Source organism: Vicugna pacos, chromosome 24, assembly GCF_048564905.1.
Source record: "Vicugna pacos chromosome 24, VicPac4, whole genome shotgun sequence".
Classification (NCBI taxonomy): domain Eukaryota; kingdom Metazoa; phylum Chordata; class Mammalia; order Artiodactyla; family Camelidae; genus Vicugna; species Vicugna pacos.
In genome coordinates, this window is record NC_133010.1 from 1,834,231 (window position 1) to 1,850,583 (window position 16,353).

Sequence of the window (16,353 nt, forward strand, 5' to 3'; positions counted from 1 at the left end):
TACTGGAGTCATTAAAATGTTTCTAAACACGAGGAAGTACTTCGCTGTTATTTGGCTAAGCTACAGCTAAGCTCTAACAGAGCTTCCGGTCGTAATAGGTGAAACACCTGAATTGAACTGAGCTTAAAAACTGATACATAGACCAGAGATTATTGTAAATCTACAGAAAATTCTTTCCCAGGAAGTCAAGAAAGTGAGCCCCACCCCCAACCAAGAACGTCAAGCCTGCTGCCTTGTGCTCAGCAGAGCTGAATCTTACGGACACAGGTAGCTTTTCATGAAACCAGTGCTGAAGGTTAGAAGGAGTTCATATATTTTAGAGGCAACAAAGTCTGCTCTGATAATCAAAAATAGTGTCTGTATGTGTATGTATGACCGCACTATTATGCTGTTCCCCAGAGACGAACACAGCTCTGTGTCAACTGACTCCACTTCAATTAAAAAGTTGCACAGGATATAATGTAATTAAGAAATGGAATGGTAACACTGAAAAAATAGTGTATTAAAAGATTACCTTATACAGTGAAACCTTGAATGATCACCTACAAGCTCATTGCTTGCGGTGAACATCCTGTCTTCTTTAATTCTTCTCTGTGAAAACCGAGTGTGTCTCCAGCACTTGGCAGAGTGCTGTGAGCTCCTCCAGGAAGCCTGAGCTTCTGCTACAGGCAGGGTTCTGGCCATTGTGATGTCATGGTTCTGGGGCTCATGCCGTAACTGACCAACTGACATACTTGTTTCCCAGATACTGCCTCCATCTTTTGACTTTTAAAAATCAACCTATTCATTTCGAGATATAATGCAATGCAGCTATAAGAAATAATAAAGAGCGTCTATAACCTTTTACCCAGTTGCCCCCAATGGTAACCTCTCTCTAGGTTTTACTGCAGTATCACAACTAGGATGTTAACATGGGTACAGTCAAGACACAGAACATCCCCTTGAGGATCCTTCATGTTTCTCTTTCTCAGCCGCACAGAGTTCCCTCCCACTTTACCATCTCTCAATCCCTGGAAACCTGTGATATGTTCCCCATTTCTTTAATTTTGCCATTTCTGGAATGTTGTGTGAGTGGGATCATACATTACATAACCATTTGGGGTTTGCTCTTTTGCACTCAGCATGAGTAGAGATTCATCAGAATTGTGGGTATTATAGCATAGATGGAATTATAGCCACATTTAGAGATGAGAATGAGGAAAGGTTCTCTGGTAACCAAAAACCAAGGCCATCTGACCCCAAAATAAGCCTGGTAGTATCGATTAGAAGACTTAATAAGCAAATAACATAGAATGGTAAAGAGTTGGAGCAACTTTTGTGATGAATGGGAAAAAAATCAATCTAGGAATGGACTGACAGACTAGAAAAATAGAGATGGTTTCAACACTAAATACTTTGAAGTCGAAGAATCAGGTTAGTGGGAGTAAGGGAGTGGACGATGTATAAACACATACGTGAAGCTGTGGTCAGAAGGTAGGACTCCGGAATTTAAGATCTCGGAGCCAGAGTAAATGCTCATTCATTGATGAGGATAAAGATGATACTGATGATAACAACCATTCTTGAAGCCCACTAAAAAGTTAATTATATCTTGTCATAACAACCATTACTGTCAGCATGTTCCAGGGGAGCAATTGAGGCCCTGAGGAGTTTTCTATAACACTCTTTAGGTTTATCATAGAACTTGACAAGATGACTCTGAAATTCACATAGAGTAGGAAAGGGCCTGGCATTCCCAAGAAAATTTTGAAGAAAGCTTTGAACAAGAAAATTTTGAACAATGGAAAAGAATAAACAATCCATGGACATGTGAAAACCCAGTCTGACATTAATGACACCATGAACCATAAAAATAAAGTTAAACCAGTCAGTAAATGCTGCCAGAACAATTAGTTGTTCACACGTAAAATAAATAAAAGCAGATCTCTACCTCATGCACAAAAACAGTAGTCTGATTTAAAAAGACTAAAATATGAAGAACTAAATTTTCAAACTTTTAGCAAAAAGACAGATGAATGAATATCTTTGTGGTTTTGAGGTAGGGAAGGATTTTTTTTATTTCTTTAGGGAAAGATTATTTATTTATTTATTTATTTATTTATTTATTTATTTATAGCAGTTTCTCAACTTTCTTAGCCTGGAGCTCCTCCCTGCCAGCCCCACAGGTTGGTCCCCGCGCACAGTGAGCAGGACTGAGGTCAGACAGCTTCAGCCCCTGGTCCCTGGCAGCCGTTAACAGCTGGGTCAAGGCGTCAGCAAGTGCAGAAGCCCAAATGCTGGCACTTCGGTGTGGCCGGCGCCTGGCCAGGCCCAGAGTGAAGCGGGGCCTGCCGCCGTGGGTGGACAGGGCACTGGGGTCCTCTCCTGGCAGAGGGTCCAGCGGGGGGCAGGGCCAGGCCCTGCACAGGCAGCATTCCTTCCGAGGGTGAGAATAGGTGCAGCTGTTGACTCCGGCCAGGAACTGCTGTGCCCACCACTCACCCAGGTCGATGGGCACGGGGTTGTGCAGCCGGGAGTTGGGCATCCTCTCCACGGACTGCACTGGCGCCGGCCCGCTCCCTCCGGCTGGGCCACCACCCAGCTGCTGCTCCACTTGCTGTCAGGCTCCAGATACAAACCGGCCGTTCTCCTCGTGGGCCAGTGTGTGGGTCTCCTGGGTTCCCTCAAGGGAGGGGGATGGAGCACGGGGCCACCGGCCATTCATCCGATTGAACACCAGCCTCGGGCCGGTGCCAGGGTCCCCGCAGCTGCGCCCTCGAGGTCTGCGGGGTCGTCGGTGAGGGATGCCGGCTTGTCAGGAGAGCTCCAAGCCTGCTCTCCACCTGCTGCTGCGCGGGACCCGTGCGGCGCTGGGCGGCCAGCTTGCTGGTCCCTTGGTGATAGTGGACATGGTGCGGAGGGGCTGCAGCGCGCCCTCGCCCTTGCCGCCCGCCGGCCAGATTCCACGCCCTCTACCCAGCTAGCACTTTTGGGAAAAAAATTTTCAAACCGGATCCCAAAGCAGAAAACAAGGAAAAGACGAATAAATCTGACTACATTCAAACTAAATTTCATTATAAGAGAAGACACTATAAACAAATTTCAAAGAAAAGACACAGAAGTAGCCAATATAACCAAAAATGTATTATTATCCAGAAAATACATATCAATGAAAAAGATGAGCAAAGCAATAGAAAAATGAGCCAAAGATGCCTAGAGATGTCCAGGAGGCATGTGGGATTAGTACTAGAGACATCTGGGCTGGAAATAGAGTTTCTTCAGGCCACATCAACCTATTGATCATGTTTGAATTCACAGGACTAGATGAGCTTATAGAAGGAAAGCATGTCAAGAAATTAGAGATTTGGGCTGGGACATAGAGCAGCCGAGGATTACTGATCCTCACTCAAGTTCTAAATAATAGCTTCTTAAACCTTATTCACATACTGATTATTTTGTCTGGTCTTTTTGATCATAACTGTATACCTCCTAAAGATGGGGTCTAAATACAAGAAATAAAAACTAATAAAACCAGATTTTACTGGACACTATGTCAGAAGGTGGTCAGATACACCTACTATTTCTATTTAGAACAATATTACCTTCAGCCCCTCTGTTTCATATACTGCCAAGAAGGCAGGGTTGTAGGAATGAAATGCAAATTTAAAAATATGAATGAAACAGGATTTAAATCTTTAAGTAAAGGGCATCTAAGAAATAAAGACTTTTTTCAATTGGTGGGGTTAGGAATTATCTCCTCTTAGACATTAGCAAGCTCATGTAATGCATCAGAAATAGCTCATGTTCGCAGATACATCTCTAAATTTTAACACAAAAAAGAAAAAGAAAAATGTTTCATCCACAGAGACTTCCACTCACTATATTTCTTCTACTTGGAAACAGCAAGCAAATTATCCACATAAACTGCCTTGCTTCATTCATGTTATAGCCCTTGTAGATTCTTCAACTTGAGCTCTGGATTCCTTCTCATGACTTCTCCTTCCCTTTTCTTTTCTTTTCTTTTCTTTTTCCTTCCTTCCTTCCTTTCCTTCTTCCTTCTTTCCTTCCCTTCCTTCCCTTCCTTCCTTCCGTCTTTTAATGAACCAAGCATGACAGAATGTAGAAATCTAAATGAACATTTCTCCCTTGAAGCAGTTACACCCTTAACTCCAAAAGCTACCCTTGTTGGAGACACTATTTGGAACTCCTCTCTGGGGAATGGAAGGCCTTAAAAAAGGCAGTTTATGAGCCACATTAGAAAAAACTTCTTCCATAGGTTGAGTTGTTTGAAAACAGGGAATCCACACTCAAACGATGACATTGAAAAAAATGAAAAATGTGCTGCAGCTCTTGTGGAGGTTCCGGGAAGGTCTCTGGCAAGTCCTAAGCAACAGCATCACTGCTAGAGGAACGTGTGCCCTCCTAGGACAGGCACTGGCAATGGGAGGGCGTTCGTTTGGATGGTAAAGGTCTGCTGTCTGTTTAAAAAAAGAAAAAAAAACACCGCCTGCAAAAAGCCACACTCCTTTATGGTCACACTTGTATTTGATTTAAAAAATACAACAACACTCACACATGGTTCTTGTATGAATTCTAATTAAGAGACGTTACATTCGGAATGGTAGCGCTCATAGCGGTAACTTTCAGGAGACCCCTAACGGCTTCTTTGCCACTTCAGGGGTGCGCAGGGTGCAGCTGCTTACCTGAATGTGTTCTCAATAAGTGGCTGCTGCCGCTCTAATTTTCCTAGCTGTAGCTGTTACAGGTTAACTGACCGCAAGCTCACCTTCCAGACTTTCTTTGCCAGCCCAGGTTAATTACAAGGGAGCCACCCCCACAGTCTTACGGTGAGTTGGGAAAGGGCCGGTTAAACGAGGATAACAGGCCAGTCCTTGTTAAAAGCTTGCAGTTTTCTTTCCCCAAACATTTTTTTTAATAGAGAACTTCCATTTTTTTATCCTGTGTTCCTCCTCTGCCATCTCACCCTCTCGCTCTATCTGCTGGGTTTTGGCCACATGCACCTCATTCATTTTTATCAGCTGCAGCTGTAAGATGGACGTTTGTTGATGGCGTTCTTCCTCATGCATCTTTTTTAAAGCACCTTCCTGGGAGGTTTTGCTCCTGTTTTTTGCTCCGGTAGTTTTTAGTGGCTGTTATTCTGACAGCTGAGCACGAGAGTTCAGGCTGGGAGGTCCCCTCACACCCTGGAAAATGCATGAGCTCTTTCTCATCATGCACAGCTCTTGTGTTTGAAACAGCGAACGATTCTTCGGCGTCTGCGCGGGCGCGGGCGCGGGCTTGGTACCGGTGCTCCTCCTCGGCGGGCTGTGCGGGAAGCAGAGCTGCCGGGCCGCATGCTGGCGACCGTCTCCTTCCCCAGGACGTGCGTGCTCAGGAGTCGGCTGACGCTCCGTTTCACTTTCTCTCTTCTCTCATGGGCCATAATCTTTTTGGTCCGAGCCTTGATGTCCTCCCAGCACTTCTTCAGCCGTTTGAAATCCCGCAGGGACATGCTGGGCTGAGAGCTGCCCTCGTGGGCCAGCGCCTGCCAGGTGCGCTGCTTGAGGGCAGGGGTTCGCGCGTCGCTCTCCTTACGCTCCAGCACATACTTGCACTTTTCTACTAAAGCGAGCAGGATGCTCTTTTCCAATTCTGAGAAGTACCTGGCAGGTTTTATGGGTTTTTTGCTTTGCATGTTGCACTACGTTTCTTCCGGCTGTTAGCCAGCCTGCAGCGGCGGCGCGGCGGCCTCGGCGACCCGGGGAGGGGCCGGCGAGAAGCGAGCTCGGGCGGCCTCAGCTCCTCTCGCAGGCGGGGCAGCCGGGAGGGCCGCGGGCTCCGAGCGCCGGGCGGCGGCGGCGCGCCCCCTGCCGGCCAGGCCCCGCCGCGCGCGCCGCGGCCACAAAGCCCGGGAGCCGCCGCCCCCTCGCGGGCCGCCCGCCGCACGCGAGTCCTTAGGCTCTGAGTCTCTCAAGGATTGACCCTGCATCATGAATTTTTTTCCCTTTCTATGATTGGACCATCTTAATTAGTATACAGACGTGCTCTAGAGCTATACTGTCCAAAATAGTAGCCGCTAGCCACATCTGCCTTTAAACCAAAATTCATTTTTGAAAATTGAGTCCCTCAAGTCATGCTAGCTGCATTGCAAGCTGTCGGCGTCCAGGTCGGACAGGCAGATGCAGAATAGAGATCACTTATAAACTCTCTCCTGATTCCACGTTCTTCTCTAGCTCCTTGCTCCATTTCTCTTATCCTCTTTCAAGCAGATTTTCAAAAGCTCTCTATGTGCTCTCTCCCTTTTCCTTTGCTCTTCAGCCTACTCCAGACTGGCCTCTCTCACCATTTCGCCACTGAAATCACTCTAGTCAAGGTTACCGGTGACTTCCATTTACCAAATCCATCTTAAAAACTCTTGTAGAAGCATTCAGCACTGTTTTCTGCCTGTTCACCTGCTTCTCTTAGTTTATGAAACATATTCTTGTTCTCCTCTTATCTCACACTTTCTCATGCTTGTTTTTTGTTTGTTTGTTTGTTTTTGGTTTTTGGTTTTTTTTACAGACTTCTCTCCTTGACCTGCCTGTAAGTACTGGCATATCCCAGAGGTTAGTCCTAGACACTTTCCCCTTCTTCTTTCTGTAGGTGGTCTCATTCAATGTACTGTTTTAAATACTGTCTACATGTGAATAATTCTCAAATTTATGTTTCTGATTTAGACTTCTCTCCTAAATAGACTTAGTATGTCCAAAATAGACTTCTCCCATATTGTTCTTCTCCCAGTCTTCCCCATCTGAGTAACTGGCACCTAGGAGATATCCTTAAAACCTGTTTTCCTCCTTATCCGCCATGTCTAATCTGTCACCACGTTCCTTTGGTCTCCAAAATATCATTTGGATTTGTCCCGTTTTACACCTTCATTTCTACCAGCCTGGTCTCAGTCACCATCATCTCACATGGCCTACTGAAATAGCTTTTAGTTGGTCTCTGCTTTCACTTGACCATCTTCTTCAGTCCATTCTCCTACCAGTAGCCAGAATCGTCTTTTTAAAATGTCAATGAAACCATGACAGTTGTCTGCTTAAAATCCTTCAATAGCTTTCCTTTGCTCTTAGTTATAAGGTTTAGAGTCACACCTCATGAGTTTGTTTCTATCTGTCCAGTCTCATCCCCACATCAGCCTCTGCTCCCTTTGCTCAAGATGCTGTCGCCACACTGGCATCTTTTCTTTTCCTCCAAAACACCAGCTCTGTCCTTCTCTAGGTTGTATTTGCTTTTCCCTCTGTTTGGAACGCTCCTATTCCATCTCTTAACAATGCAGTTTCTTCTAATCATTCAGATTTCAGCTCCCTAGATGGCCATTTCCAAGCCACCCAGTCATAGCACTTGGCCAAACCTGAAAGTCATGTTACTAGTTCACTTGTTAGTCTTTTCTTACTAGAATGTAAAGTCACTGGAAGTGGAACTCTGTCTTACCTCCACTGAACTGTCAAACAGTGCCTTACACATACCACGTGCTCAGTCAAGTTCTGTGCACTGTGCAAAATGTTTGATTCCCTTAAACTTCTAAAGGGGAAAAGTACATTAAAGATTGCATTGTGGTCATTGTGACACATGATTCTGGGTATTTGGCTCACAAGTACATTATTGATACCATTGTAAAAACTTAAATAGGATCTGAGCATGAGTGTTAATTTCCTACTTTTGATTATTATATTTGGTTATGCAGAAGAACGTCTTGTCTGTAAGAAATGTGCTCTGCTATCAAAGGGCTGGGGGGGAATGTGTAATGTACTTGTCAGTCAGTTAGCATTATTATTTGAGAGATGATCATGGGCTTTGGTTTACAGACTTGAGGTTCAAATCCTGGCTCTCACTGATGTGTGATTTTGGATGCATTATTTAAATTCTCTGAAGATCTTAAGAGCCACTTTGCAATGCTGTTAGGGGGGTTAAATGTAAGAGTAGCTTGCTTCCCACAGAGCACAGCCTCAGTCACGCTTGCCATTGTTCCTCGGTGTTCTCATCTCTCAGGATATTTCAACCCATTAAATATTTTGACTCTGTCGAGGAATTATTAGGGATCTTTTAATAAAATAATGAATGCTAAAAAAAGCTTGCTTTTGTTCCTTCTGTTCGGTTAAAATTCAAATATTTAAAAGTCCTATTCTCATGTTCAGTGCTGTGACTTCCTTTATAATATAAACAATTTTTTTCATTAATTACTTTTATAATAGCTGATAATGTAGGCTAACTGTATACCACATATGTTATTTCTGTCTTCAAATTAGAACTTTAGAGCCATATTCAGCAAGGTAGTTTTTTAATATCCTAAAACTGTATACTTTCCAAATAGGAAGTAGAGCACTTCAAAATGATTTCAATTAAAATGTGGATTCATCTTGATTAACATGGTTAATTTCTGTGTTCTTGGGAAGTGTCAGTGAATCTGTGGCATTTAAATAAAATGTGTTAGTTTGTATTATTACTGATGTAAACGCACACAAAAACGGCGTAGTGAAATAAGTCGTTACTTAAAATTGGTGATTTATTTTGGTTTCTCTCTTTTTCCTCCCCTTTACTCCCCATTGATGGACATGTTATTAGTAAACATCTTGACCAAAAACGGAAAGGGTGTTCAAAGATGACCCGTGAGCATTTTGTTATTTATCACAGTCAGTTTCGAATAATATAAACCACGTCACTAACACTGGAAAGCTTACAGGCGCATGGGTTCGTTTACCTCCTTCTAGCAGTTTGTGCCCCTGTATGTTGCTTTTGCTTGTGCTGTGAACCCCACAATCCATTAGTTTTTTGCTTTAAGCAATCAGTAGTCTCTTAGAGACGTTAAAACATGTGCATTGGCTCTTTTCTTTTTAGGCTTTTTATATTTTTCAGTTATTTATTCTTTCTGCAGATCTGGGGGCCCACCTGGTGTCATTTTCCTTCACCCTGACGAGCATCTTTTAGCATTTCTTGTAGTAAAAGTCTGCTGGAGACAAATTCTTTTTGCTTTTGTCTCTTTGAATACTTTTACTTCATCTTCATTTGTGAAATGGATTTCCCTAGATGTAGAACTCCGGGCTGATAGTTTTTTGAAAGCTGGTGTTGCCTTCTGGCTTTCATTGTTTCCAGTGATAAGTCAGCCGTAGTTCCTATTGGTTTTCCCTAGTAGATGCTTTTTCTCTTTTCTGTGGTTGCTTTTAAGAGTTGCTCTCCCCCTCTTTCCACCCCCTGCCATTTTCAGCAGTTTAACTGTGATGTGCCAAGCTATGGGTTTCTTTGTATTTATCCTGCCTGTGGCTTATTGAGCTTCTGTGTCTGTGAGTTGAGGTCTTTGGTCAGCTTTGGAAAGCTTTGTCTATTATCCCACCACATACTCTGCCCCGTCTGCTTTCTGAACCTTGGTCTCTGCTTTGCACCCTAGCTGCCAGCTCTTTGGATTGCTTAGACATTTCCTTTGCTTTCCAGTACCACCTCAGGTTTTCTTTACCTCATGTTTTTCCCCATTTTCTTAGGAAGATCATCATCTGCCTTACTCAGAGTGCCTTGGGGAGGGGAGGTTATCTCATAATCCCTGTCTTGTCCTCCACCCTCAGAGGACAGCTGTCTCGGGCACAGTGATGGGTGCCCATTTGGTTCATGAGATTTTCTCTTAGCTCTCTTGCCTTGCCCTCAGACTTGCGCAGTCAGTGAAGACCCACGGGGAAGAGTTGGCAGGTGGGGCTTGTACCTGGACTTCCTCTGAATTCTAGTCCGTTACCTGAATCCACATGCTGTCATTAAAGTTTGTTTATAAATTTGGCTGGTTCTTCTTAATCTTGTTAGTGGAAAATTTCTTGTTCTCTTACCACTTTGCCAAGAATAAGAATAACCATGGTGTCTTGTCTTATGAAGGACTTTACAATTTCCGGAATTTATTTAGAATTCTTTGCATCATCAGCTTTCTGATGGGTATTTTAAAAACTACAATTTTCTGATTTACTCAGTTCATCATGGTTTATAGGGTTGAGAGTAATGGTGTCTTGCCACTTTATGCATCTCAGTCAGAAGTGGAAATTCTGAGCCTTTTATTAAATTTGCATTTCAGAGCTGCAAGAGACCATGGAAACCATGTAGTTTAGCTACATCATTTTCCTGATGAGGAACTGAGACACAGAAATGTGACATGCTTTGATTGCACAGCTAATTTAGCCACAGATCCTGGACTAGACTTCAGATCTCTTTAGTTCATGCCTGTTTGTTTGTTTTGCTTTAATATGGGTTTAGTGAAATCAGGCAGGAATTTTTCAACAGTGACAAACTGTAGTGTGAATCTGATAGGAGACTTCACACTAATTTTTATCTTGCAAGCTTTGTGCAGGTTTGGAGAAAATGAGACGTGAAAAGAGAGATGAGAAAGGATATTCCAGATAAGTAATATGCCATTCTGAATTATTATTTTTTTAATTTCTAAATTTTATTGAAGTATAGTCAGTTTACATGTTGTGTCAATTTCTGGTGTACAGCATGTTTCAGTCATACATATACACACGTGTATTCCTTTCCATCTTTTTTTTAAAAAATTGAGCACTCTCTGATCAAGCATGTGGTTGTCTGCATTTGATGAGGGTCCAGAAATGTTCTGTGTGGCCTTGCACAGTGCAGCCCTCTTCAGACCCTCAGCAGGGCTCGTTAGCCCAAAAATGACAGCAGTTCTATTTGATGTAGAGTCTAGAAAACTGTGCTGCTAGCTGCCATAGACACTACTAGGATGGACAAAGAACAGTAAAATCAGCAAGGTCAAGGTCCTGCATATCTTCGTGATACCCACTTGGTATCACATGGGCTAGTAAGACATTTTACAGAATCCTGCTCATCTGGTTATATAGGGCACTGCTTCAGTGGCACAGCCCCTCCCCTCTACCTCAGCAAACAAACCAGGAGCTATAATAAAGCTGAAGTGTTTTTGTTTCTTCAGTCTGAGTGGGTTGAAATCAGTTGCTTTCTTCATGTGTTGGCATATGTGTGTGTTCATCCTAGGGTGAGGTTCCTAGGGGAAGGCCTAGAAAGGAACGCACCATAGCTAGGAGTCATCACTGATGTTCCTACATGGCAGGTCAGAATGTGGTCAGATTCTGAAAAAAACTGAGGGTAGGGCTTGTCCTCTACAAAACGTGTTGCTACCAAGTAGTCTATGTCATTTACACGAACCCATTCAGTAGTTTTTAAGGTCCCTACTAAGTACCATGTACTATGCTCAGAAAATGTCAGTAAAGCTACTTAGTCCCAAAATTTTATTTTTTAAAATAAAGCTACAACAAAGAGGAAGGGAGTGGTACCTAAGAAAATGAAGATTAGAGGATTTGAAGATTAGATGAGATGAGCTTGTGGATGGATGGCAGAAGACAGGGGAAAGAGAGTGCTTTTAGGAAAAAGAAATGAAAGAAAGTTTAGTGGGATGGGGGTAGCCTACTACAGTGCTCTAAGAATATGTGCTTTATTAGGCCAGATTATTCAATATCTTGCAGTAACCTATAATAAAAAGAATAGGAAAAGGAGTGTATGCATGTATGTGGATGACTGAAACATTGTGCTGTACGTCAGAAATTGACACAGCATTGTAAACTGACTATACTTCAATAAAAAGAAAAAAGAAATTTAGACAATATATCTTTTCATCTGCCTATGTTTTTCAGCACACTTCATATTGGTATAAAAGTGCCTAAGATGGGCATTTTGTAAACATTCCACACATAGTATAAAGACATTCACCAAGTTCTTAGGATAAATTTGCCAAGTCCATCATCCATCAGTAGCTTTTTTCTAGAATAATTAGGCGGCAACAAAAGGTACTGCTCAGAATACACCTGAAACTATTTAAAGACAACTGTGACATCAGAAGTCAGTATTACCCAGAAATATCTATATCCCAAAATTTGAATAACTATTTTTTCATGAACCATAGTCCAAGTCAACCCTTTACTAAATTCTACCCTCTTTCTCTTTAATACTCATTTGAATATTACGTTGAATTCTTGTTTTCATAGCCAATGGTGGAAAAGTTTGAAAATGCCAATAAAGTAATTTACAATATAGGTTTTAAAAATAATTGGGCCTAGAGATTATCATATTGAGTAAATAAGTCAGAGGAAGACAAATATATGTTATCACTTGTATGTGAAATCTTTTAAAAAAATGATACAAATTCTATTTACAAACCAAAAACAGACTCATGGACATAGAAAACAAACTATGGTTACCAAAGAGGAAAGGGCAGGGAGGGATAAATTAGGGGTTGGGGATTAACAGAGGCACATTACATTATACAAAATAGATAAACAACAAGGACCTACTGTATAGCACAGGGATCTATAGTCAATTTCTTACAATAACCTATAATAAAAAAGAATCTGAAAAGAAAAAAATATATGTATATATATAACTGAATCACTTTACACCTGAAACTAACATTGTAAATCAATCACACTTCAATAAAAAATAAAAATAAAACCACATGCTGTTCTAGTCTCTCCTGGCAATCAAAAGGTGTAAAGACTGTATTACAAACAAAAACTAAATTTCTTATGGCTAAAGAAAGAAAGAGTTTCCTGCCTGGGATTCGCTGGAGGATTACCAATGAGGGAAAATAAAAACAAAGAAAAAACCACCCCAGTTCAAAAGATAACTTAGTCAACTAGTGACTGAAACACAACCCAAAGCAGTATTTCTCTTTTGAAATAAATGAATCTTTTCCAAATTCTGTATACCCTTATGTTATTCTAATCAGATTCTGCAAAGACCCACAAGCTTTGTGATTTACAGTTGAGATCTTGGGAGCACTGTGGGAACTTCCGACTCTCCATATGTCAGTTACAGTGTGACTTTTCAACCTGAAGACCCACCTAAGATATCATGGACCCTTTCTATTTTCTGGCGTTGCTTTTAGCATAACCAGCAGGAGGTTCCCTCTCAAAGCCCTCATTTCTTTCCTCCTTGGCCACAAGGTTCTATCCACCCTTCTCCAGGTCCCTAAATACCCCGTGGAGCGGTCTTTGTCCTGCAGAACATTTCTCTTGTGTGTCCTTCCCGCAGTCCCAGCACACTCCTGACTCCGGTACAATGGCCAGGGATGGGCAGCTGGTCAAGCTGTCAGTGGAACTCGTTTCCTAATTGGCTCTAAAAAGAGGAAGTCTCCTGTGCAGTTGAACATACCGCAGCTTCCAATCTACCTGTGCCTCAAAGGTGCACAACACCTGAGTGGGCTGTATCTCTGCCGTTCCCCTCACCCTGCAGTTACCATCACTACGTCTTTTATCACAGGCTGCCCCTGACAGGAACCCTTCCCAATGACAGGGCAACAGAGGGAGAGGGGAGCTCTGAAGGTGAAAGTGTGTGTAATTTAAAACCCCACAGCCAAAGGAAATAACAAGAAACGTGGAACTCTAGCTAAAAAACTTGTTCTACAGAAACAATTATTTTTTCAGGAGCTCAAATGCTTCCTCTTCCTGGGCTATTTAGTCATTTTGAGGAAGTTTCTCTTTTCCCTGTTCTTCTTAAACAATCTCACAGAGGCAGAACACGTGCCTGGCATACATGAGGTCCCAGGTTCAATCCCCAATACCTCCATTAAAAAAAAAAGAATTCATATTATTTATTTTCTCAAGCACTTACTTCACAGTAACATGAAAATGGTGACCTCACACCAGCCGGGAGAACTCCTAAAATTCTGAAAAAAAATCTTGCAATCAAATTCTTTTTTTTTTGATATCAGGAAATTAAACACCAGATGAAAACAACAAACTATATGTGGCAAAAATCTGACTTTGTGTGCTTAAGCACTAATGGCAGTTTTACTGAGCAAGTCAGATGATCTTCTCCAATGACAAAATCCTAAGAGAGAGTAAGATATTCTTTTATCCAAAATCCCTCTCTCCCTGCTTGGGAATATTTTAATCTTAATTATTCCTCAGAGTCCTTGCAATCATGCAGAGTAAACTTTTGTTGAAAAAATGAGACATTCTCCTGGTGTATCAACGACGTTGAGCAGCAACGGCTAAGAAAGAAAAATTAAGAGCCTTGTTCAAGTGCAGAGCTGTGTGGTCATCAAAGACTGGCCACTCTCAACTGGGTCCACTTGGAAGCATTTTAAAAGAGTAATGATAACAAACATATACATATTTCCACATATGGGCAGAAGTTCACCCATCTTCTGCATTTTATATATGTATTTTTTAACGTTTACCTATGCCTTCTTGAAAGAGGAGGCAAGAAGAAATCTGACCGGGGAAAGTGGATTCCCAGACACCCCCTTCTCGATGGGTTTAGAACCCTTTTATTGTTTTTCACAATCAATTCACAAATGCTAGTCAATATTCCAGAGAATATCTCATTATCCAACTCAAAACAAAGTCAAAGCACTAACTGCAAAGGTCAACTGCAAATCTATTCCAGACCCCAGGTGAATCATAAGTCTGCTATCGGCCTGGACAGATCAAAGGAACAGAGCTCCAGTCCAGCCCATCTGGCTGGTGCTTTCACAGTCCTCATCGTGGCCCTGAATACTGGGAAAGGAGGCTGAGACAGGGGTCGGGGAGAAAGTATGGCTATTGAGATCTGATGATCAACATTCTCCTTCTCAGAGCTACAGGGTCCTCGTGGAACACTGCAGTGAATAATCAAAGGATCCCGACAGGGCCTCCAACCACCCCTTCCCACCTTTCAGGAAGGACCACACCCAGACACCTTATATTGCAGACCTCTCGAAATAATCTCTCAAAGCACCCCATTCTGTTATTAAGAGTTTTTATCACCAAAACTCAATCTTGGATTACTTCAAGTCAATCTAAGTTCTTTCTCGCCTGTTGACTTATCAAAGACAAAAATTTTTTAGCCTGTGCTCTCCATTATTTTTTGTTACTTATTTTTAATACTGGAAAGAACCTCAGACTTCTTTTTTCCTGCCAATAACTATGCCTGCAACCTTGAGTAAATCATTTCATTTTCCTAGATCTCAATTTCTTCATCTACAGAATAAAGTATCAGGACCTAAATGTGTGGATTCCCAAGGCTTTTACTAAGTTAATGTTCATCCTGTAGCTACGGATGGGCTCTTGTTCCTTAGACTCTGTCCCACCTCCTAAATATATGCCTATCTGCATTTTCCCTAAATTTCTAGTCCTTTCTTAGAAGAAGAAGAGGAAGAGGATGAGGAAGAGGAGGAAGAGGAAGGAGAAGGGGAAGGAGAAGAAGAAGAGGAAGAAGAGGAGGAAGAGGAGGAAGAGGAAGAGGAAGAAGAAGAAGGAGAAGGAGAAGGAGAAAGAGAAGGAGAAGGAGAAGAGGGAGAAGGAGAGGGAGAGGGAGAAGGAGAAGGAAGGAGAAGGAGAAGAAGAAGAAGAAAGCTGCAAGTAACAAGAGCCCCAAATGAGAAAACATCAGTGCTACGCACTGACCTGCTCTGTCGCAATGACCACCACTGGCGAGGGTGGGAGCTAACACAGCAGCTGGCGAGGGTCTGGACCACGGCAGGGGCACCCTTCTTTCTCCTGGTATCAGGGGTAGTGACAGCCACCACTTTGTCATTAGCAATAAACCTCTCCAATGTTTAAATAAGGTTCTAGGTGTTAGACTGTTGCTGTTATTATTTTTTGTAATGGTTGGATGGTAGGCTGCTATGGAAGAGATGGAAAAATTCTGTGTACATGGGCTCATCAAACCCCCTCAGAATGTGCTGGAAATTTGAGAAAATTTCTACTTACATCACTCATAACAGCACTGAGATACAGGTAGGTATGTGTTGAACACCAAGGTTTATTTCAGGTTCCTAACTCAAATCCACATGCGCAGGACACACTAAACGTTAGCATTTGTCTGTTTAAATGACTGCATGTCTATACCCTACCCCTTTCCTTAAAAACTATTTTCACGAACATGGTGCCTAGCCTTACAGAACAATGGGGAAGTGGCTCAATGGTCTATCATTCTCTTAGAACCCTTGCTACTTGGATGATGGGAATAATCATAACTTAGTTATCTTCACATCTGCTTGGGGAGCATCCATCTCTCAACTGCAGGAGTCAAACCCAAACTTTTCCAACTGTTGGAAAATCCACACAATAAATAGTTCACTCTACACTCTGTTTTTCTTGCTAGTCACTAGAGAAGAAAGTGCGCCCCAATTCAGATTAATTAGTGTTAATATCCAGGAACCACTTTGAGAAGAATCGTACACTTTATAGAAACCATAAAACCAAGCAAGATAAAGAATCTGATTGCTAACACCAAGATAAGAATTTATATGGACCCTCGAGTGATCTTATCAGTTGACTCCCAACATCACATGTGGGGCTGCTCTCAGGAGGCTGATGTCAGATCAAGAAGAGCTGAGCATCAATGACC

General features: G+C 42.3%; 2 protein-coding genes and 2 pseudogenes across 14 annotated transcripts in view; 1 reads left to right on the top strand and 3 right to left on the bottom strand.

Moving 5' to 3' along the window:
* LOC116279247 (uncharacterized) overlaps positions 1 to 16,353 on the top strand; it is a 233,477-nt gene that overhangs the window by 81,278 nt on the left and 135,846 nt on the right. The window contains exon 7 of one of the 9 annotated variants that reach the window (XR_012063785.1): positions 14,598 to 15,098. The exons of the other annotated variants lie outside the window; for them this stretch is intronic. The gene's annotated coding sequence lies outside the window, so the exon portion shown is untranslated. Of the gene's footprint in view, positions 1 to 14,597; positions 15,099 to 16,353 lie in introns of those variants that run through there. 9 annotated transcript variants of the gene reach the window in all.
* LOC140685366 (AT-rich interactive domain-containing protein 4B-like) overlaps positions 1 to 16,353 on the bottom strand; it is a 99,088-nt gene that overhangs the window by 13,469 nt on the left and 69,266 nt on the right. The window lies entirely within an intron of this gene.
* Positions 1,469 to 4,266, bottom strand: LOC102529841 (MAPK regulated corepressor interacting protein 2 pseudogene; annotated as a pseudogene).
* Positions 4,280 to 7,322, bottom strand: LOC102530094 (myb/SANT-like DNA-binding domain-containing protein 3 pseudogene; annotated as a pseudogene).